Genomic DNA, 23,359 nt, shown 5'->3' on the forward strand with positions numbered 1-23,359 from the left:
TTCTTGCTAATTTGCTATGTTAATTTGCTCGCCCAAGTTACAGTATATTGCTCGTCCACGTTATGATAATTTGCTCTTTCATGTTATGATATTTTGCTCAGTAAAATGCTCTTAAAATTGCAATAGATAATCAAAAAAATCGAATTTTTGAAAAATCTCTTCGAGGCGTACACCCCATGCTACGAAATAATTTTGTGCCAAATTTCATGAAAATCGGCAGAACGTCTAGACCAGTGGTTCCCAACCTTTTTTCACGTCAGAACCCCCTTTTCACCAACTAAGCAACCCATGACCCCCTGAGTCCCCCATATATAGTTTATGTTTCTGTGTGTGCGTCTGTGAGTGTATCGTGCGTATGCGCACATAGCACATATTTTGCATAATGACTCAAGCTGCTTGAGGTATTTGATTTAAGCTTAATCTTTTTTTTTCTCTACCATAACTGCAGAAATAAAAATATTATAGTCTCGATAATGTTAAACGTACATTTTGGAACTTTCAAAATGGTTGCATCCTAGCAGAGTCGAATGCAGGATTTTGTTTTCGGAGGAGCAGAGGTCATAAAGATATACTCTCAGTGTCTCAAACTTTTATTGGAGCGAATAATTGCATTTTCTTTTAACTAGGCTGTCGCGAGGTCAAAAATTGGGAGGAGGGCATTTCGAAGACCCTCAATTTTTATCAAACGTATATATAGCAAGAGAGCGAAAAGAGTCCAGATTTTTTCTTGGAGGTGGAGGGTGAGGTGTTATTGCTGTCGTATAAGCAGTCAAGCGGAGAGAGAGATTTAAGAATACGAATCCACATTCGTAAGTATGCCAATGATTCTTCCCGGAAACTGTTAGAAAATGTAGCTCTAAAATTTCAGTTTACACGATCACTGATTGTGTTCGGAGGAGGAGAGGTTCGAGGAATTTTAAAAATGGCTCAAACTCGGAAACTCGGAGACTGTTTTTGAAATTTCACGAAGTTGAAGTCCTGAAAATGAAGTTTTAGACAATGTTTAACGATGGGGAGGGGGAGATGGAATGGGAGTGCACTCTAATTTTTCGAAAATGAAAATATGTTAAATATGTAATAAAATTAAGGGAAGAGGAGGGGTTCCGGCGACCTTTCCCCGGAAAAATTTTGAATTTGAGGTTCAAAAAACGCAATTATAGGCCATCTTTGTAAACGTTAGGAAAACAAATTGGGTTTGGAGCCCCTTCCCCTCCCCCAGTAATTTTTCGGAATAGAAGCTTCATGATAATAGCAGCAGTGTTAATTATTATCTCTGTATTGGACGTTGAAGGTTGTCCCTCACGTTCAATATCTTCCATATTTTACCTCTAAACATTGCTTTATCGTTGAAAACTTCCACGTATCATATCAAAGATCTCCAATGCTGATTTTTGCATCCGAAAACAAACTTAAATCGCATAACATTGTTCCAAGGACGCTTCCATTTTGACAACTGACTGCGTCTTGTAGACGCAGGAATCACTTCAATCACATAATACGCAGGCACATGATTCTATACGCGTCCACAATCGGTGGTAACTTTACTTAATTCCGACAACAGACATTTTTCGTGCCACAGAAATTAACATTCTGAGGAGTGGTTTCGCGGCAGTAAAATTAGCCTTATTACTTATTGAACAGCCTACATACATTTAGGAGGACTTTAAAAGAATTGTTTAAAGTTTTTGTCAAATATTTAAAAACATACAAATTGTATATCGATAATTCAAACGAATCATTAAGTTCAGCTAAAATAATGCAATAATCCAGGGGGAGAAAGTTACATATTTTTAAAAATACTTGCTGTTTGCTTTCAAAATGTCAGTTAGTTACCCTTAAAATTTCATACGGTACATTTTAGTTTTATTTTGAGCATTGGTAAAAAAAAAATCGTTTATCTATTGATGCAGGTAGAAAAATATATACAAGAGCTACTCATTCTAGTACTTACGGCTATTCTCCTGTAAAGCCAAGATAACATTTTCAATATTCTTGTATTCACACAAAAAAAATCTTTCTGTCTTATCTCCTTTCGAAAAACCTCCTACGTAATAAAGACGTTTTATTAGTTCTTTATCTCACTGCTACTATTCAGACGGCCCGGTGAACCTTTTACCCTTAAGCCCCTAAGCTAAGTGATTTAGAATAATGCATCATACAAGGCCATGACAGATAACTCCAATATAACTTTCATGGGATTCAAGTAAAGAGTAGACGAGTGTGGGCTGCATTCTATTTCTGCTTCACTTAGTGTTTAGGAAATTCTGTGTTTCCAGATGGGAAACTGTGTATTTCTCTTTCATTTTATGTTGCAGTAAATATTGCTGGAAATCCAATAGATGGGATTAAATTATCTGATTTGGTGAATGGAGGAGGATACGTCGAATTGCCTGATAAGAGCTTTAGTATGTAGTAATTCCAGCCTACACGATGTATCTTTCCATAAATGAAAACCTAACAAAAGTAAACATTTTCGAAGATCATTTTTCTTCATCGATGTAATGTAAAAGTAGTGTGTTTGCTGTGTACAAAATAATAGTAATAATATCAATAATAATATAGTATGGTAATAATAATAACAAAGTAGCAATGATAACAAAAGTATTAAATAATAATAATAGTAATAATACATTCAAGCCCGCTTATTGGAAAATCGGTTAAAAGAATATCCCGCTTAATGTAATACATTTTGAATGTACCAAACCGTTGATGTCTATTATTTTAATCCCGTTTATTGTAATATCCCGCTTATTAGGATACTTTTTCGTGGAAAATTGTCTTTTCCATTAGCACTAGAACGCCGGAACATTTTCTCTTCCTAGAACGCCGACTGGTGTCATTTCGACACTGGTCAAAACTAAGTGAGACATTCGAACAAAATAAATGCAATTTTCGTTTTAATATCTTTTTAATTTATAAATGGTAATAAAATAATAAATTGACATCAAGTTTATTGATTAACGAATTATTATATCTATAGGAAAAACAATAATTATGCAGAATTTATTTCAGAAAAACTTTCCTACATCAAGTGCATTAAGCACACAGAGATAAATTTATGTTTGGTGCACGTTCCACACACTACTATTTTACTGCTTTTGCAGGAAAAATATATTTTGTTCACCACATTTCCATTACATTTTTTACCTGACATTTTTTGCGCTTTGATGAGCTGTTATTTTGAAATTCATGTTCATTCCTTCTCTTTTTTCCTGTATATTCTCTGCGCATTTTGCCGTTTTAGCCCTTTTTTGCGAGACTATTTTAAATTTTCAAACCATATTAATATAAAACACTCGAATAAAAAGCATCCTAAATAATCCAAAGAGCTGCCAACACATACACTATTAAAAATCATCTGCTTAGAGATGAAGCCAGTTATCTTCTCATTTTTTCCAAGCAGTTTTGACTTAGAAATAAGTAAATGTCAAATTTAAATTCAAGGAATCATATCATCTCAAAAATAACGCATGCGCAGAAAGGAAAACGGGAGCTGAATTTCTCCTATCAGCGTCATTGAATCACATAAAATTGTTATTTCCGTGGAACACTTCGGGATGTCAATGGTTTTAATTCACTTCTTGGAAAAAGCAAGTATCATTGACAAAAAGGTTCCTGAATTACTACAATGTGCAAGAATGGAGAGTTCTCACTGTTGTGAAAAATATTTTTAGCTCCCAGTTTAAAGATTAACTGAGCGTATTTATAAAATGTATCGGCTTCTGTTCAATTACGGTCCGTCCAGACTTTGCTTAAGCTCTCAAAGGGAGAGAATACGTCCATAGATTATTTAGCTTCGCAAGAACTACAGGCGAGTCAAACAACATTTTCACGAGTGGTAAAACATGTGCTTATATTTGAGACATTCGTATTCTCAAAGCAATTCGTCATGTTCTCATTTTTGAAACAGTTCTATTCTCAGAAATGATACCGTCTGTGCTTATTTCTGAGTAGAGCGGTATTTCAAAAATGAGAACATGGTGAATCTTTTATGAGAAGAGGGTATGTTTCAAAACTAAGAACTCCTACTTTTCAATTGTAAGCCAAATTGTCTCGAGGCTATTCTGAGTAAGTGATGTTCTCAAAAATAATCGATTTTGTCTCAATTCTAAGAAAACTGTTTTAACAGTGTATGTAAGCGCATCAACTATCTCAGCAAAAAAGAAAACCCAAAAGCCCTGTGCAGTTGATAAATCATATCACATGAGCGCTCATATGACATCAGAAACTATCATATGATAAGCAGGTGTGAAAAATTAAGATTTGCTTACAGGCATTGGTGACCTTTAATACTCTAATGTTTATTATAGAACTGCTGTTAAAAAAAAAAAATCAGTATATTGGAGATAAAATGATTGCAGAGTCGAATTGACACTACACCAGCGTTCTAGGTAAATTCACCCATAAAATCAATTCTTAAAAAGCTAATTTATCATAACTTTGTGAGTGAGTTTTCTTGACATATTAAATAAAAATCACGAAAATTCGTTTGGATCCCGTGCGAATTTCACATTTTGCATAACTTTTAAAATATCGAGGTATCGAAATGACACCTCTCGGCGTTCTAGTGTTAAGCGGGCCCGACTGTAATTATAATAAGAATAACAACAACAACAATAATAATAATAATAAGAAGAAGAAGAAGAAGAATTAAAATGATAATAATAATAATAATAATAATTAAACTTATAAATAAACTTGTTTATTATCTGACCGTTTTCATAATCTAGGTTTACAGCATAGTTTCTGAACATGTTTTTTTTTCCATTTCTAAAATTTTCTTTAACTTTCTTTTTTCTCTTTTCGACCTTTCATGTTTTATAGTTGAGAATTTCATGTTTCTAAAAATATAGTTTTGTATGAATTTCAAACTATATCTTTGGATTCTTTAGTCACACTTATTACCATACGAAAAGATCTGTACTAAATTGTAAAACTTTAAAAGTTATACCTTAATACATAAACCATGTAATATTAAATAAAACATACTGTTGAAAAATTGAAAAATAAAAGCTTAAAAAAAAAAAAAAAAAGAAACATCGATTTTTAAGCTTCCAAATGAAAAAGCATATTCTAAATGACTTTAACTGAAAATTTGTGGCATCAAACGGTTTAAAGAATAATCGCTTCTGATTACTGTATTTGGGGAATTGAACTTAAAAAGTGTTCCAAATTTATAATTTATAAGTACGAGTATAAAAAATACATAGTCCAAACAAATAAACAGTTTCTTTTTAATACGCAGAATGTAGCAGGAAATAGTAATAATTGCCAGGTGTCGGGAAATATCTTGCCTCAACAGTTTAACTTTAATCAGTTCTGATGTTGCAAAAGAAGAAGAATACCACTTAAAGAGCAAGGAAAACAATAGGCAAGTTTTTAACTGCCCATCCCCCACATAAAAAAAGAACTTTTACGGATGCTTAATAAATTAAGTGTGAAAAGAAATTCTTAAAGGTGCTTAGATACATAAAAAAGCATTTAATTTTTCAACTATATTCATTTAACAATTTAAATAAGAAATGTCAAATAAAAAAAGAGTTTCAATTTATCAAAATATATATTTTTGCTAGCGTTTAGAGCTTACAGTTAGTGAATCAAAAGGCGTTTCTATTTAAAAACTTTTTGAATCACAAATATTTAAGTGCTTGATGTGTTTTTTTAGACAGTAAAATTATACTGAGTTGAGAAAAGGATTTGAATTTCATAGATATAGCGTTTTAAAGTTTCTCACATAATAGGTACCGAAGCTAAAATTGCGCTTCGTTGATATAACAAATTTTTAAGCAATTAAAGACAGATTTAATGATATGCGAAATAATTTATTGTCTGTAAAAAACATTTACAATTAAAAATAAAAAAATATATGAAGCAATGAATCACGTGACTTACCATGTAACAATCACAAGGACTAAAGTCAAGTCAAGACGAAGGGAAATGATTAAGCAATCATACTGCACAGAAAAGCATCATTCTAGAAGAAAAAAAAAATTCATTTTCTAACCTTCAGATTTTATCTGTAACACCAAAGCCTTAAACAAACTCTGTGTAAAAACATTTGGATTTGAGCATTAGTAGAAGATCCTTTTTATCAAGAATACAACTTGAAGCGATTGTAATATTTCTAAAGGAACTTATTTCCATGTTTACAAAAATATTTCAAAGAGTTTGAAGAAAGACAAATATTCTTTTCCTATTGAAAAGAAAGGTAGACGCCATATATTAGCCAGTCCCAGAAACCGGTACGATTACGCAGATTGCAATATATATTTTTCATAAGTTTAGTGTTTCCTTTTAATTTCAGTACATATAAAACTGAGCCCGCAGCATAATTTTCTCACTTTTTTTTTTTTTTTTTGTAAAAAAGTGTTGGTTTACTTTTTGATCTATTTTTTTCCTTGCAAACCTAGAAAGTACATAGTTTACAAAAAATTACACCGTTAGTTTACACCGTTTTAAGCAAAGATAATCATTTTCTTAAGTGTTATTAGAATTGTAAATATTATATATTGTTTAGTCTTCTGATAGTACAGCGTTGTAGAGCAGAAATTGAAATGTGTTCGCACTCTCACCTTTAAATTATTGCACAGACGTTCGCATGGTAATTTAATATTAATTTTTCATAATAAAATATATAATCTATTTATAACAAGAAGAAACAAACAATGTTGTCACGCGCAAATCGTTTAATACTCTTTTATTTAAGCGTTACAACTTTGTTTTGAAACATTCGATTTTTTTATCATAAACGTTTGCATCTTGATCTAGTGCTTATCTTTCATATTTTTAAATTCATTATATACAACCAAGATAATCCGTTGATTCATAAAAACTTATAAAGTAAGCTCACCTAGAGTGGATACTACACCAGAAGCGGATAACGTCTTTTGAAAATGAAGATAATAGGAGTTATTTCACACCTAGGTGCCCTTCTCTCTAGAAAAAATTAATTGACTGACTTTATTCTGCAGTTTCATCACAAATCCGGGAGAGTATACCTACTTAGCAAGAAGGTTAAAAACATGATTTAGATTTTTACGTTTCATTATAGTCTATGCCCGACCATTTCTCTGCCTGGTTTACTAACAGGTGGTGCCCTTAGAATTAAGGTATTTCAGTTTTGTTTTTGTTTTTACGATTTAGATTTTTGGGTTTCATTATAGTCTCTACCTCTCTGTCTGGTTTACTAACAAGTGGTGCCCTTAGAATTCAAGTATTTCAATCATGCGTTTTTACGATTTAGATTTTTAGGTTTCAGTATAGTCCCCCCATTTCAAAATGTTGCATATGTTTTTAAACAAGAAAAAGTATCCTTTAAAATAAACAAACCGTAACAAAATATGTTCTACCGTCCTTGAGATAATGTACTTTAAAGATTTTGACTGAAATCCAAAGTAAGAAATCATGACAGGACCGCCATCTTTGGCGGTCTGTATCTCGGCCCAGGAATTATTTTTGGGCAAAAAAAAAAACGTATTTATTTTTTTTATGAATTTTAACATATGTTAAATTCAAAAAAATCCGAGATCATCATGTTACAACCCTTGTTGAATTGACATGGATCCTACCTAATATATGTTGCAATGGGAAAAAATAGCTGCAACAATTATTGCTCACCAGAAAAATTTGATATCCTTATAAAAATATTCGAATCTTGTCTGTCGTATTATTTTTTATTAATTAAATTTAAACATAAGATAAAAAATGTTACTACATTTTAAAAACCTACAAATATTCTTAAAAGCTTTTAAAAATTAAAAATCGTAAAGCATTGCTTATAATCTCCGGTATTTTGCTTTTTAAAAACAACGATTCTTTTAAAATCGTAAAGTAAGATTTAAAAAAAAAAATCTACTTTTCTTTCTTCATATACCCTGAAATATATCATAAACATCATATCTGAAAATTGAAATGGTATCTTATTTGTGAAATTGTATCACAGATAAAAATGCGTCCCCCCCCCTCTTCCCAATTTCCCGAATTGAATCATATGGAAGAAAACATATTTTCTGTAATGACATCTCAGAAAAATATAGTAGCTTAGATTCGTGATTTTATTGGCTTATTACAATTGTGTAGTTTTAAATCTCTATTATTCTACCCAACAATCAGAGTGATTTTAAATACAAAATAAAGTTGGTTTTCTAAGCTAGTAATGTGTATCAAAAAGAATTTCATTCTGAAAATCTGCATAAATGAAAATAAAGAACTAAAATGGTTCCCCCATTAAAAATCAAATTATGGTGGCTTAAAATAGAAAAATGTTTTATTCTATATTCACATTGCTTCAGGCTGAGCTTTCGTTTAACTGTTTAGAAGAAGGGAATATACATATGGAAGTTCTTCTTTTGTAATATCACTGATCTAATTACATCTCGTTTACGACAAACGAAGCAGGAAGTAGAAAAATAACTTATATTAAAACGCGAAAGTCGCTCTTTGGAAAAAGTAATTTAAATGTATTACAAGTTGTTTTCTCATGTTTTATGGCATTTGTATTTCACCCTGTTGTCCTGAACCGTGCGGTTATTTTTATGAGGATATTTAAAAGAACAATTACATCTTTTTTATTTAGTTTATACCGCAGAATCGTCTGATGCAAAGCGCGCGAGATTTAATTTAACGCTTTTGTAAGGAGCAGTATAATGATGAAGTGTTTTACAATAACTAAGAACAGTGGTGCCCGATCTTTTCTGACCCGAGGGACACTGCTCATTCTAAGATGGAACTTAAGGGTCAGAACCCCATGGAAATTAAAACTTATTTAAATCTTTTTTATAGATAACAGGAAAAAACGCGGAACGGGGAAAAAAATTATAAACCGCAAACTATTGTTATCTTTACTACATGCTTATTTCATTGATACAAAGTTTCCATCTGTTTTTTAGAAACACATCCTCATATATATAATAGCGAATTCGCTGATCGAGTAACGCTCCTGACGTCACCAACAATGAAACTCGAATGATAATTTGATAATATTTTTCAGTAATGTTTAACAAACAAGCAAATGCTTTTTTTTGAGCAATCACGATTGCTTATTGTTCTCATTTGACTATTTTTGGCGTGCTATCATTTTATTTTCTCCCCGCCTCCCTCTGCCAGCACCACCCGTTGGCCGGCCTCACGATGCTGCTCCTCTAGCGAAAACCGTCTCCAGGTTGCGTCCATATCCTACACGTATACGTACACACACGTATGCCTACACACACCCACACACAAATACACACATATACACAAACACACATACCCACACAATCATGCCTGCACACAGACACAAGCACACGCCTATACACACACATACACACGCCTGCACACAGACCTACACACATCTACACACACTCATACACATACCTACTTACACACACATGACTGTACACACGCAAAAAAGCACGTGATTACAAAAATAAAAAAACATTATTTGAATTCAAGATGTCAAAATTATATATATTTTTTTTTTTTTTTTTTGACAGAGTTGAACTGGATTCGGTAACCTTACTGTTTTACTGGTACGACGACTCATTTAAAGAGAATGAAGAAACGAAAAAGGGTCAACAATGAATGCCAGCAACTGGAGTTTACGGTTATTCCGCTGGAGTGAGAGTTAAAATGTCAAAGATATAAATATCACCAAATTGGCAATTTCAAATGTAGAACCAATTTTCACTCTTCATACCTTGACGAACGACTTTCTAGTTTCTAAGTATTTGACTTCAAATTTGCAACAGTCTAATACTGAGTGCGACATTCTGTTTTGGAAAGTTCCATAAAATATTTCTTTAAACCACAACATTGATCCTAACAGCAAGCAACTAGGATCGGCTACACGGGCTACATCTGGCTCGCGGACCGTAGGTTGGGCACCAATGATTTAAATGATGCCTGAGTCTTAAGAAAATGAAAGATTTAGCATAAACAATGGAAATTTTTGAAGCGTCTTCGCAGAGATTTTGTCTCCCTTTAAAAAATTTTGCTTCTCTTACTTTTAAAAATTAATTGTTTTTTTAGATTTTTAAAAAAATTAATAATAAAATGAATAAATGAAGCTATTTTTTTATTTCTTTCTAAAATAGTTATTTTCGTACTTTAGAAAATACTCATGCTGCTTCAATTCTGTCTTTTATAAAGCTAATTTTATCGATTTATGCTATAATATTTTTTTTCTTCCGAAATTAAAAAATATATCAAAAACTTTGTTTGAGTAAAAATTTATACTTATATAGTAATGGGCTCGTTTCCAAAATTTTAAAAGTATTTTTTTCTGAAAGAGCATGCTTAAAAACACAGGATATGACCAGTTTTAAATAATTTATTTAAGTTTAATAATTGAATCATATGGAAGAAAATTTAAAAGGTATTATTTAATTTAGGTATTTTTTAATACCTAAATTAAATAATACCTTTAAATAATAAATCGGTGCGCTTTCATTGTTTACACTTCTGTCGTGTGACATCACAAATGATGAAATGCCATTCAATGCTGCCATTTACAGAACAAAATATTTAATTCGCATCTTTACTCACGTGTATTGGCAACGATATGATTGATAGCAAGCGTAGAGCGCAATTTTAATTCGCTACTTGATTATCATAACATGGAAACGTAGTAGAAAGATGCGTCAAATTGCATCATTTGTGACGTCATAAAGACCACGCCTTGTTTGAAAAATCGGACATTTTAAAAAATTAATTTAAAAAACTGTTGAGAAAATGAAAGTATTTTCTGGGTCCATGTATTTTTTTTTTTTTTTTGCTCATTCTATACATTTCAGTGACTAAAAGTAGTACTTTTGACTGAAGGAAACCATCCCATTTCGATATACATCTAACAGTATTGGTAAAAATTGCACGCTGTCCGTAAAAACTAATTTCTCAAAGTTTATAAAATAATCTCTCTGTTAGGTATGAAGCATAACTAAACTCTTAAGCTGATATAGTACTGAATCGCAATGAGAAGAAAACAGTAGTACCTTGTTTTGAAGTAAATCTCACTTACTCCAAAATAGAAGATCACTTCACGAAAAGAATTAATCATAAACTGTTGACTGCTTTAGTACATTCAAAGAAAATTCAATTTATTCTTATAACAAACTAACGAGTTTCCTAAAATATTAACACGTGGAGAAATTTATTATTTTAAATGCTTTGTCTAGTGTTTCATATTTATCCAGTTAATGAAATAAGCTTTTCATTGTCTAAAAGAGTAATTAGGATAATAACTATCTAACAAAGCGCTAAGTCACAAGTGGCGTTTTACGCAGGCCGTTCTTCAGAAAATGTCATTTAAGTGATTTTCCAATTCACCTGGTGCTTTCCGAATCATAAAATTAGGTATACTAAATATATTCAGCCAGAGAGGATGTAGGTGCTCAATTACTAGTAATGCAGATTTTAATTAAAACTTTCTTAATGTTTGTAATGTACCTAATTAGGCAAACTAATTACTGGGTCAAAATTATTAATACGTATGCATAATCTTTATTTTTTCTAAACGATAATAAAAATATATAACACTTTTAAATTATTTAAATTTTTAATAATTTGAATAATTAGTTTTTTGTGTTTCGTATAAATTAGTGAAGCCCGGGCTGGGACGATTGCCCTTGAAAGGTTGATTTGTTTCCTCAAGGGGGTGATAGAATCGTGTTTGGAGGTATAGGTGCAATGAACATTCAAGACAAAATTTAAAAAATACAAACCCACCGAGTATCAAAATTGAAAATTTATACAAATCCGGTTGTTTTAGAGTTTAATTAAGGAGTCACAAGTGAAAAGGTTAGGGACTTCTACCTCAGACCTCAGCATAACTTAATTGGATAATTTCATTATTCGTAGTAAAGTTTATGAATTTTTAATTTTTATTTTTTATTTTTTTTTTCCTTTAAACAGTCTCAGTGCTTTTAATTCCTTCAAATTACAATATAAAAAATAATTTCACAAAAATTGTACGTCAGTTTTGGAGAAGTAAGCTAATGATCTTAGTTAAGTATATCATTAGAAAGGATTATCAACTCATTTTGGAAAAGAAAGAAGAAAAAAAAACTTTAAATGGTACTTTAAATTAATTATTAATAACTAGCTAACCCAACAAACCTTGTTCTACCACATAAATTATTTCTAGTTAATATTTCGGTTGTTAATTTAAAAATATCGAATGTATTACAAGTGAGTGGGGTTGGGATATTATGTAAAGAGGAATGAAGTGCTGCAAAAGACGATGATCGCCTATAAAAACAAAAAACACCAACCATTCATTTTGTTAATACAATGTATTTCATCAACATATGGAATAAATTCATCGTTGGATCTCTTTAAAGCTAAACGTAGTGTAAAAAAGTACTACATTTTTTTTCTTAATGCTTAGCAATGAAATAATGAAAATCAATATTCATTTCGTGGAGAAATTGGCTGAGCGATATTTTTTTGTCAGTCCGTCTTTAGCCAACATAAATAGGCTAGATGCTATGCTCGAGCGAGAACATGCCACGTATAATTGTCCGTATGAAAAACACGGTATGTCCAAATTTAAGCCGCAAACACACGTATCGTTTATTCTTGTGACTTATTGATTGTCATTGCAAATGCCAACTTAATGAAAGCGTTTGAATTCAATTGGCACGTTTGTGGGAATCATTGGAGTTCGTGGCAGCAAAACATTTTTTTTTTTTACCATTCAAAAAGATGGCTTCGATAATGTTTTACATCAGTTTTTAAGTGACCGACCGCGCGGCAATGCACAACCATGGTAGGCTCAAATATCGAGGAAAAATAGTCGGAGATCCAATTTATAGTTGTAGAAGGTGGCGGAACATGCTTGATAAATTCAATGTCTACAAAACTCTAATGTATAATTTGCAGCTTCGTTAGCATCGCAAACTTAATCGACCGATTTGTGTGGTACCAAGTCTCCAGGCAATGACTGTTGTATCTTGAAGTTGAAATCTTCGACGTCTACATTTTTTGCTGTTAAAATGGTTCTTCTGCCAGCACTCTTAATTTATGTATTGTGTGCATACTTTGAAAAATATGCGGTCATTTTGAGAATCAATGATAGTGCAGAAATTAGTGGGCAGTTTTATGCATTCAGTATTTATTCCAGAAGGTGACCGAGTTTTTGGAAACCGCACGGGTTACTAACTGTCGAGCTCTCGGGATTTTGCTGTACTGGTGGAGGTATGTCTATCAATTATTAAAAAACATTCAAAATGCAGAAATTACGTTTTTGATGTGATATATGTTAGCACACGTAAATAAACGTCAGTAAAATAAAATGGAATATGTTGTATTAAATGCTTTGTTTTTAGTTCTTATCTACACAAGGCTAAAGTAAACAAACAAGTAATTCGGTTTCATCGTCTTTGTGGTGAATAGCATTGATTTAACTACCAAAGAAAAAGCTGCTCACAAACCATGTTACAAGCAAGCAGAAACCAAATCATTTGAGAGAGTAAGGAAAAATTATTAAAAACAATGGGTAAAATTAAAAAAATAAATAAATATCTTTGTGCTTAGAAGAAGAAATACCCAACGTTTTGTAGCACAAATATAGATTACCGCAGGATGTCTTTACGTCCAAAAGCTTACTATTTTCCATTGAAAAAGTGGTTCTCGAAACCCCGAAACAGGTACCTGCAGTGGTCTGTATATTTGTGCTACAAAAAGATAGTTACTTCCTGTTGATGGTTAAAGTTATTTTTATCACTTGTTTTAAATAACGAAAAAGTAATCCAAAACATTTCTCCAAGATGTTCCAAAAATATTTATTTACATAAGCTTATATGTTGAAAATATATTGAAACAACAAATCGAATGAATTTTTATTTAGTATCATTAAATTTATATTTAAAAAATTATTTATTATATCCAAAGTAATCATACTAAACAGTGTCTCCACCACTTTGGCGGCACAAAATTTCCTTCCTCTACGCTTCTCCCAGTCAATCCTACCTTTTAAGCTATTTAGAAAAGGAGGTTGTTGCGATAATTTTTTTTTTTAGTCGCTATAACCTTAATAATACTACGCCAAAAGAGGGAGGAAATTTTAAGTGTCGCCGAAACGGAAGTAAATCTACTAAATATCTAATTAAAGCAACAAAAGTTATAAAATCACAACATATTGATATATATATGAATTACTATAAATGAATGCAGAAGAGATTTTTGAAAATGAGGAATTTTGAGAATTGAACCCGCTCTACCAAACGGAACGCTTTATTTTTCTATTCACTTTATTCGCCACAAAGTTCCATTAGAAGAATAAATATTAAAAAAATAATAATTGTGTTAATGTGGGAAATTAAAACTAGATTTCAGATTTAATGATTTTCGAAAAAACGTGACCTTTTCATTTTATACCTATTTATTTAGTGCAAGAAACTCTTTTTCAATGAGAGAACATTTTTAACTTGCCATAGAAACTTCATCGTCACAAGAATACTCTAAAAATGCTCTAATTGTTATGAGTTTAAACTAACAACTGAGCACATACCCAAATTAGTAGAAAGTTTGGCTAATTTACTTTCCAATTAAAATAGTAGTTAAACCACTCGCTGAAGACTTTTTCTGCATCACATGATTTCATATGATGAAGTTTGTTACATTTTACGAGGTTATTGCATAACTTCTTAGTTTAAAACTAAGGCAATGTAACTTTTCTGTATTATCTTAGAAATAGCGTTGCTAAGAGTTAGCTTTACGGCATTTTGGTATGTTTTGTAATTTTATATTTCAAAAAATACCCCTTCTTTTTTAGCAGGAAAATTTTTTTTAATAGCTTTCAGTGCATTTCAAAAAATATACACTTCAGTTTCTTTTGGATTGCTTTCTTTATCGTGTTATTTTTATTGTTCAGAACATAATTTCGTTTAAAAATCGGTCGCAGATGTTTTGGATTTTTATTTAATATATCTAAAATGTTTCAAAAGTTTTATTATTCAATGACATTTTATTTTCCTAGACAAGAATCATAGACATCTTGTAAAGTCTTCATGGAAGGTAAAAAGAGTAAGACGTGATCATCGTAAATCAAGTTGAGACATTTTATCGATAAAATCAGCAGGAAGATTCGGTGATTTAACCACATAATGCCTATTTAAGTTTCTGAAAGTAGGTTAAGTGCTTCCCAGAACTTTTATTGTGAGTTTTTCTACTAAGTCATTGGTAGTCCTTCTTCGTTGATAATTTTAAAAGGTAGAAAAATCATTTGGTTTGCATGACATACCGTCTATTCATTAACGGTTTGAATGAAAAAAAAATGTTTCAGCAAATAATTTAACTTCCTGTATGTTTAGTTTTTCGAAGTTTTTTCGTGATTAGCTTCCAGCTTTTCTTCCTTATAATAAAGAAAATTACATTTTAGAAATTTCAAACTGCTTTGAAAGTAACAACTCCAGTTATTATAAAATTAAGGAGAAGAAATCAATCAAGCCCATTTTTTTATAGTGCTTTTAAGTTCTGACACTCGGATTAATCTTATATATTGAACTGAAAAGACAAAGTAGATGTATAGAAGAGTAATAATATAAAATATTACAGATACTACCCCGCATCAGCTGGCATGCCGGAAATAAGGGAGATTGTCCAGCATGCTAAGAAATTCTAATTTTCTGGCATACCGGATAATTCGGGGCTTATTTTCAGCTCGAAGAAAAAAAATAGTCTGAAAAATTTGTTTTTTTAATCAAGAATACAAATATTTCTAAAAGAAATGAGATTAAATTTGTACAAATTTTATTAATGTTAATCATATCTGCCCGTAATATGATCGACTCAAAAGCAATTTTAGTAATGATTATTCATATTTTATTCTTTTGATAAATTATTTTAAATTCCTTTTATAGAGGTAATTTTTTTTCTGATTTATACACACAGACATATTAAATTATTTATGTAATTGTGAAATATTTTAGTTTTAGAACTGCAAATAAATTTTGCGTATTAATTTACTTTTTCATAAAATTTTTAAATATTATTTCGAAAAACATTTAAAGTTTTAAAATAATAGTCTGCAAGTCCGAAAAAAAACATAGGATCTGTTCTTGGTCACAGTAAGGTAGGAGACTTAAAGCCCTCCTTTTACGTTTCTAGTAATGCGTAAACACAAGAAATGTGCATGCAAAATTTAATGAAACTCTCGAGTTTTCCTTCATAGAGTCAAAATATATCATGGAAAATGATGGATTAAAACGAAAATTAACAGTATTTACAACAAAACTATAGATGTCTATAAATCCTCAAATTTTACTGAATAAAATATGAAATAAAAACCTTTTTTTTTCAATTTTGTGTATTTTACACATTTTCCACTTCTCTGTCATGACTTTAAATTACGTAAAAATGTATCAGTTGTGAGAAATATAAGTCATTTTTCATTCAAAAGCAAAAGAGAAGAATTTTTTTCCTGTCGTTTCTGGATGAATAAATTTTATTCGTGCTTCTAAGCGCAGTAGTGAATCTTTGAGAGAAAAAAAAAACTTTTTATATCCCGTAGCAAATGCAGAATCTCAACAGTTCACCTTTAAAAATAAATATATGTACAAGATCCCGACTGAATTCGACGGCCTTAGCACTTATCGTCTTCTAGAGCGATAAAATATTTCCTTTTCCAAATGTGAGCAACGCGATTCGAGAAACAAGAACCTCTTTTATTGGGTTTTTACTACGCTCGAAAAAACGTTTTCGTTATTTAAAAATACATCTTTTTCGATCAACACAGAAAGTAAGTAAACTTAAACGAGGAACAATTTAAACAAACCGTTTCGCTTTTTCGTTTATGTTAAGAAAGTTGCCTGTATTTAGTGTTCAGCGAGTAAGGGCTCTAAAAAAAAATCTTCGTCTTTAAGATTTGAAAATTGCATCACAATATAAATTTAAGATTGCATCACAAAAAGAAAAACATGCAAAACTTAAACTTATTGATTTTGGTTCAGTATTGTGTCTCTTATAAAAACTTCCTTTTTTTTGAAAAAAACAACGCAACATTTTATATTATAAGAATTTTAGACACCAATATCATATGCCTAAAAATAAATTAGATTTATTTGCTTTTTGTACACAACTAATTTCAAGATTTAAGAAAAAAATAGTTCATTCACTTAGAGTAGCTTTGCATGTTAGATTTTGAACGCAATTTCTTGGTAAACTGTTATTTTGAGCATTAGAAAAAAGGCTTTTTGTGTGCAATTCGCGTGTAAAAAGTAGTTATACTATGAAAAATAAAAGTGGCATAGAGAATAGTCATGTTTTCCACATGAGGGAGCCAAGAGTACACTGTAAAAAATGTCTCAACTAGTATGGTGGTCAGCACAGCCGCCTGCCAATACGAAGGTCGCAAACTGTATCCTGTTATACGCGGAGTTACGGTAAAAGTTTTACGGTAAACGTTACTCGCAACGTGGATGTCCATAACTTTTATCGTAGAACTTCAAGATTTTTTAACAGTGTACCACAGTAATGGAATTCCTGCCATAAAGGAGCGGGATTACATACCTATTTCTAAGCTAGGCAAAACTAGAATGAGGCTCGTTGCATGATGAGGCAAGGGGGCCCAAGAATGAATGTTGGCCCATAGGGTAACGACCCCAGTAATTGGTGCTTTAAGAGTTTGTTTTAAAACTTACCTCTGTTTCCATTACTTAGAAAAAAAAATCACTTGCAAATATTTTTGTATTAAATAATGCACATCTGTGCATCTAGTTAGTTTACTAAAAGCAAAAATATTTGAACAGATATTTTTATAAATATTTTAATTATATATATATATATATATATATATATATATATATATATATATATATATATATATATATATATTATATATATATAAAATTACCCAAATCACCAGTAATTGGCGCCTGATACCCCAGTGTACGACACCTTGTGATCCAGTGATTGGCACGTATTAATGAAACTGGAAAATCCCTTTATTTTTCACTTTTAGATTACATACATATTGTGTGTGCTTCCCTTAAGCCAGAGAAGAAGCTTATGCAATAAAAATGGCTGATTTGACAATAGCCACATTTGTTTCTCTTTCCTATGCACTGCTACCATGTAGTGACATGAATTTAAGTTATAATCTTTAAAGTAAATGTACATTCAGTTGGTATATAGCCTTCTACTTTTAAAATATTAGATACGAATCTTATTTTAGGACATTTTTGTTAGAAGTGCGAATCACTGGTGGCCTGCCAATTACTGGGGGTGCTACCCTATATAGAAAAGAAATAAACGGATTAAAGGAAAGGAAATAATTTGCTAACCTTCTTATAATAGTTGAAACCGACCACTTTTCATCTGTTGGCACTTTTTGGCCCTGGTCAGCAAGTTGCAAAAGGCAGGTCGATGGTCGGCTTCTGGAATTAATGCAATTTTAACAGAAATGTTCTGCTGTTGTCTTTCACGCTTTTTAGGGTTGTTGCAATTGATCTATGATTTCTTTCTGAAAGGAACTCGGAGGTGTATCGCAACAACCATCATAGCATTAAAAAACTGCGGCAAAACATTTACAATGATATTGCAGCAATCCCAGAAGTCCAGCTTTGATCTGCCTTCCGAAATGACTTAACCAGTAGTGCCTGACCAAAAGTGCCAAGAAATGAATAGCGGACATTTTCAACATCAGCTTTGTGAAAGTTTGAGAGTTATTAGCTTCTTCTTCCTTTTTTTTTTTTTTTGCTTTGTTTCTTCGTAACTTGGAACTCTGTTCTACGGACAACTTTTACTTGCCCCATCGTGTATCATGGTATGATTGAGAATAAGTTTGAACTTAAATCTCAGAAAGCAATTAATATTGTCATTGGAAAATCGTGCAAAAAATATTGCGCTAAATTTAAATAACTGAGTTTTTGAAAAAAAAAATGTCTTCTGAGGAAAGGATTGCGCAAATGCGCATATGAACCTGCTCCAAACTCTAATAAAATAAAAAGAAAAATGTAATTCAAGAAACTTTTGTTTCCATTGATGGCAATATATTTATCAAGTTCGTGTGTTTCAGCTAAGTTGTAGTTTTGGAATTAGAGTTAAAGTAGAACCGTTTTAAGCAAAAACTGATACCGAACAATGTTTAAAATCAAAAGTCACTAGAAAACTACAAACGCATGTTGCGGAATTAAAATAAACTTTTTTTTCAATACAAAACGTGAGCATAAAGATGTGAAGACAACTGGTATTCTATAAGATCTTGCAAGAATTTAAAATACCTACTTGAGTACATTCATTTGTAACAATACACAAAATGGATTAACAATTGTGAAGTAATAATCATTAAGAAAACGGCTGGAGAGCTTGAATTATCCGAGATAAAATAGTTTCAGACATTGCAAATGCAGTATTGTCCGTTTTCTACGAGAAGGATCTGAACTCCTCTCTTGTCACGTGGTATCCGATGATTCTATTTCGCTGTTTTCGGCAGAAGGTATACTCGGATCATAGCATTTTGGTGTAAAAGCAGCAGTTTATAAAATGTAAGAATTATTAAAATGACAACAGACAAGTGAAGCAAGTGATGTAAAGGACATTAAGACTTTTTCGCACATTAAAGTGCACGCCCAAGTTAAGGATATCTAGTTTTGTCTCCTTAGAAGGGCGAGGATAGCTTACCAATCACCCCAGCGTAAAATGGAACTCTGCGTTCGAGGAGAAGTGGCGAAGTGCCTTCTCGTGAAAAACGGACAATACATATCTCTGTAACTGAGATTGTGGCACTTTTCTCAAAACTTTTGTTATAAAATGTGTGAGCAATACGTGTGCGCCTGACAATATATTTAATCAAAACTTAAGTGCGACACAATAAACCAGAAATCTTCTAAGCTAGCTTATTCAATCGACTTCTTCAAATTTTAAGCTGAATATCAACAATTTGAGCAATTGCATTGACATAAAAATGTATTGATAAAAAATGCATTGAAATGAAATGCATCGAAATTTTTCTAATTTATTTGTAGGGATTTTTATTTGTAGCTCTTATTTTGTAATGTTCTTAATTTCACTTGCTTTATGTTTTCATGTCTTTATGTTATGCTTCACATTATATTTGCATGCCAATAAAATAACGAGCTGATGTGTGCATCACATGATTTCCTTTTACTCCAGTTTTAATGTCATTTTCCAATTATTGGCAATTTTAATGTGATTCAATAGTTTACTCTCTAAATATCACCACCAGTGGCCAAATTAAAAAAAAATAGCCAAATTTGTCGCCAACTTGGCGATCAAAAGACTGGCGATATACCGCCAAGTGTTCGCCAAATTATAACACCATTTGAGTATAAATCGAAATTAACAATGATTTCCCCTCAAAAAGGGGCAAAAGACCCCTTTAGAAATACCGGAATGAAAACAAAAGGGGAGGTGCACAACTAGACCCCACTAGGAGTCTACGTACCAAATTTCAATTTTCTCGAACATACCGTTCTTGAGTTATGCGACATACATACGCATATACGCACATACGCACATCCGCCCATACGCACATACGCACACACATACATACGTACATACGGACGTCACGAGAAAAATCGTTGTAATTAACTCGGGGAATGCCAAAATGGATATTTCGGGTGTTTATACGTTCTTAGGCATTTATCCGCGTGTGGTTAGGTTGAAAAAAAAACCTCAACATTAATTCTGGGGTGAAGCAAAATGGATATTAAGTCCGAATTTTGAGTGAAAATGTTTTCGCGAATACAATACTATCTTTTTTGTAAAAGGAAGTAAAAAAGGAATGCAATGCAAATATTGTGTAGTGCATTAAAGGGTATATCCCCCAACTAATATGCTGCTAACTTTTACTTGTGACCTCACACGTACCCATCTCGCTTTAGGCAGTTATAAGGTTTCTATGTGTGTGAAACAGGTGAGACTTTCAGCATATTTATTACTTTTAATACACATGTATTTTAGATTGTGAAAGCATTTTTGAATTTTCTATTTTATACTTAAGTTTTGATGTAGGAAAGTTCGCTGACTTGACATTTCACATTGCAATCACAAAATCTTATAATTTAGTACCTGTTTAAAAAAGGAAAGGAATAGAAAATCTCTATACAGCACTTTTTTAAATCCACATTGCAGGTATTCGCCATTCCTTCGCTTGAGATATTTCTCAAACTTTAAAATGAATTAGAAATAACTTTTTCTGATGGTAGATTAGTCCAGCTTTAAAGAATAAAAGTTGTCCATGACTCTCTTAAAAATAAGCTTCTTGAAGAAAACTTGGCTATGAAAATACATTTCGCTAAGGGGTCAAGTACCCTCAGGATATTTTTTTTAAATTTAAGTAAATTTTGTTTTTCCTTGAAACCATAACATGCAAACTTATTTCGTAAGCAATGATTTACTTTCCAATTTTTAAAAAAACGTTCACTTTTTTTTAATTCAAAAAACTAAGGAAAAGTTCATTTTTTAATTCATTCAGTTTTTTTTTGTTTTGTTTTTGAATTTTTCTGAAACATTTTTTGTGCTAAACAATCACAACAATCATCTCTAAAAATCTGTGCATTCATTTGCTTATACATTTGTTAGAAAACTTTCTGTGTTTAATTATGTAAAAAATCGAATTTTTTAAAACTGTTTTTATAGATATAACATGCTCTAAACATTTGAGTTTTTTTTTATAAAATTCTTATCCACAATGCCCAGTTTTGTTAAATATATTATCCTGACTGAAAAAAGCATTATTTTTAAGCTGTATCTTTAATAGAAAAAAATCCTTAGGGATTCTAATGACATGAAATCTCAAAAAAAAAAAAAAAAAAAAACGATCATTGAGAAAAAGCAATTTAAAGTTTTATTTATTTATTTATTTATTTATTTTTATTTATTTATTAATTTTTTTTGCATAGGGATACATTACGAGCATGATCTAAAACCACTCATAACGTTTTAAATATTTAAACTGAAGCAATAAGACTTTTCCCGTGCGTTAGAAATAATTTTTAGTTTTGAAATAAGCATTTTTTTTTTTATCGTTTTATCATTTTTGAGGTACTGTAACCCCTTATGGATGGATACATATTCAGTAATTGAACTATCAATCCTTCGCGGTTGTCTAATAAAAGTGAAGCGTTATTAAATTTTCTCGCAATTATATTTATTTAAACTTCCCGTGGAAAGTTCTTAAAACCAATTTTTCTGGAAAAAAAAAAAACGTAATATGTCCGAAAATACTTTACAAAACTTTTTATTATGGAAAAGTAATAATTATGTTATTTATCCTCAGGCATTAAGCCTAAATAAAAAAGCTATATTGTAATTAAATGTTTTTTTTTTGGATTACGAAAGAAAAAAGGCAGTAAACCTATTTTGACTGCTAGTAGTTTTATGAAAATTAAAGGAAGTATTAAACAAAAAGTTCCGTCCAAAAACAAAACGAGTCTAGTTTCCCGTGCACCGATATCAATTTTCTAGTGTCTCATCAATATTCTCAAAATTAGCTAAAATCGCAAATTATTTCAAACGTAACTTTGTAACATTTTAACCAGATTTTTAGAAATAAAATACGTCTCTCTTATCTAAAGAAATAGATGCGTGAATAATAAATAAACGAACAAATGAAGTAGCAATACCTTTTAAAAAAGCAGCTAATATATATATATATATATATATATATATTTCCATTATCACTTTCAAAATGAAAAAGAATTAAAAATAATAAGCTCACTAAAATACTGTCAAAAATTTTTTAAAAAATCGTTTGTTTTTCCCCTGCTGCCAAAAAGTAATTACAAATGAATAAATGTGCTTTCAAAATGAATAAAAACAACAACAAAATGTCAACTTAAAGAAATAACTATAAACTTAAAAAAATAAATATAATAATTAATAGTCGGCTCACATCTTTATGTAGAAACATAAAGGACTCCGAATTTCTCCGCCAAGCACTAAACACATAAGTTAAAACTTTAGCGTGCAAATAAAAACAAATCATATCAAAAATAAATATTTCAAAGTAAAAATTATAGCTGTAGAGTCGGAGTCGGAGTCAATCTCATTTTGAACTAAATGGGTTAGATTCGGGAGTCGAAGGTTTTTAATTCAAAGACTTGGAGTTGGAATCGATTAATTTCCCTTAAAGTTCGCAACTTTGCAATGTTTGCAGAGTCGGAGTTTTTTTTTAGAGAAAAAGGATTCGGAGTCGGAGTCGAAGAGATTTTCGAGAAACGGAGTCAGTCATTTCCCCTCCGTGTCTAAATTTTTGACAGAACTACGCAGTTAGAGTCGAAGTCCGACGAATTTTCGTGTACGAGAGTCGGAATCGGAGTCAGGAACCCTAAAATTCTTGGAGTCTGAGTCGGGAGATGTTTGTCAAAAGCTATTTCCAACAAAATTTGTTTGAAGTAAATTTGCCTTTTTGTTCGGA

The sequence above is a fragment of the Uloborus diversus genome, chromosome 6 (genome assembly GCF_026930045.1).
Source record: "Uloborus diversus isolate 005 chromosome 6, Udiv.v.3.1, whole genome shotgun sequence".
NCBI classification, from domain to species: domain Eukaryota; kingdom Metazoa; phylum Arthropoda; class Arachnida; order Araneae; family Uloboridae; genus Uloborus; species Uloborus diversus.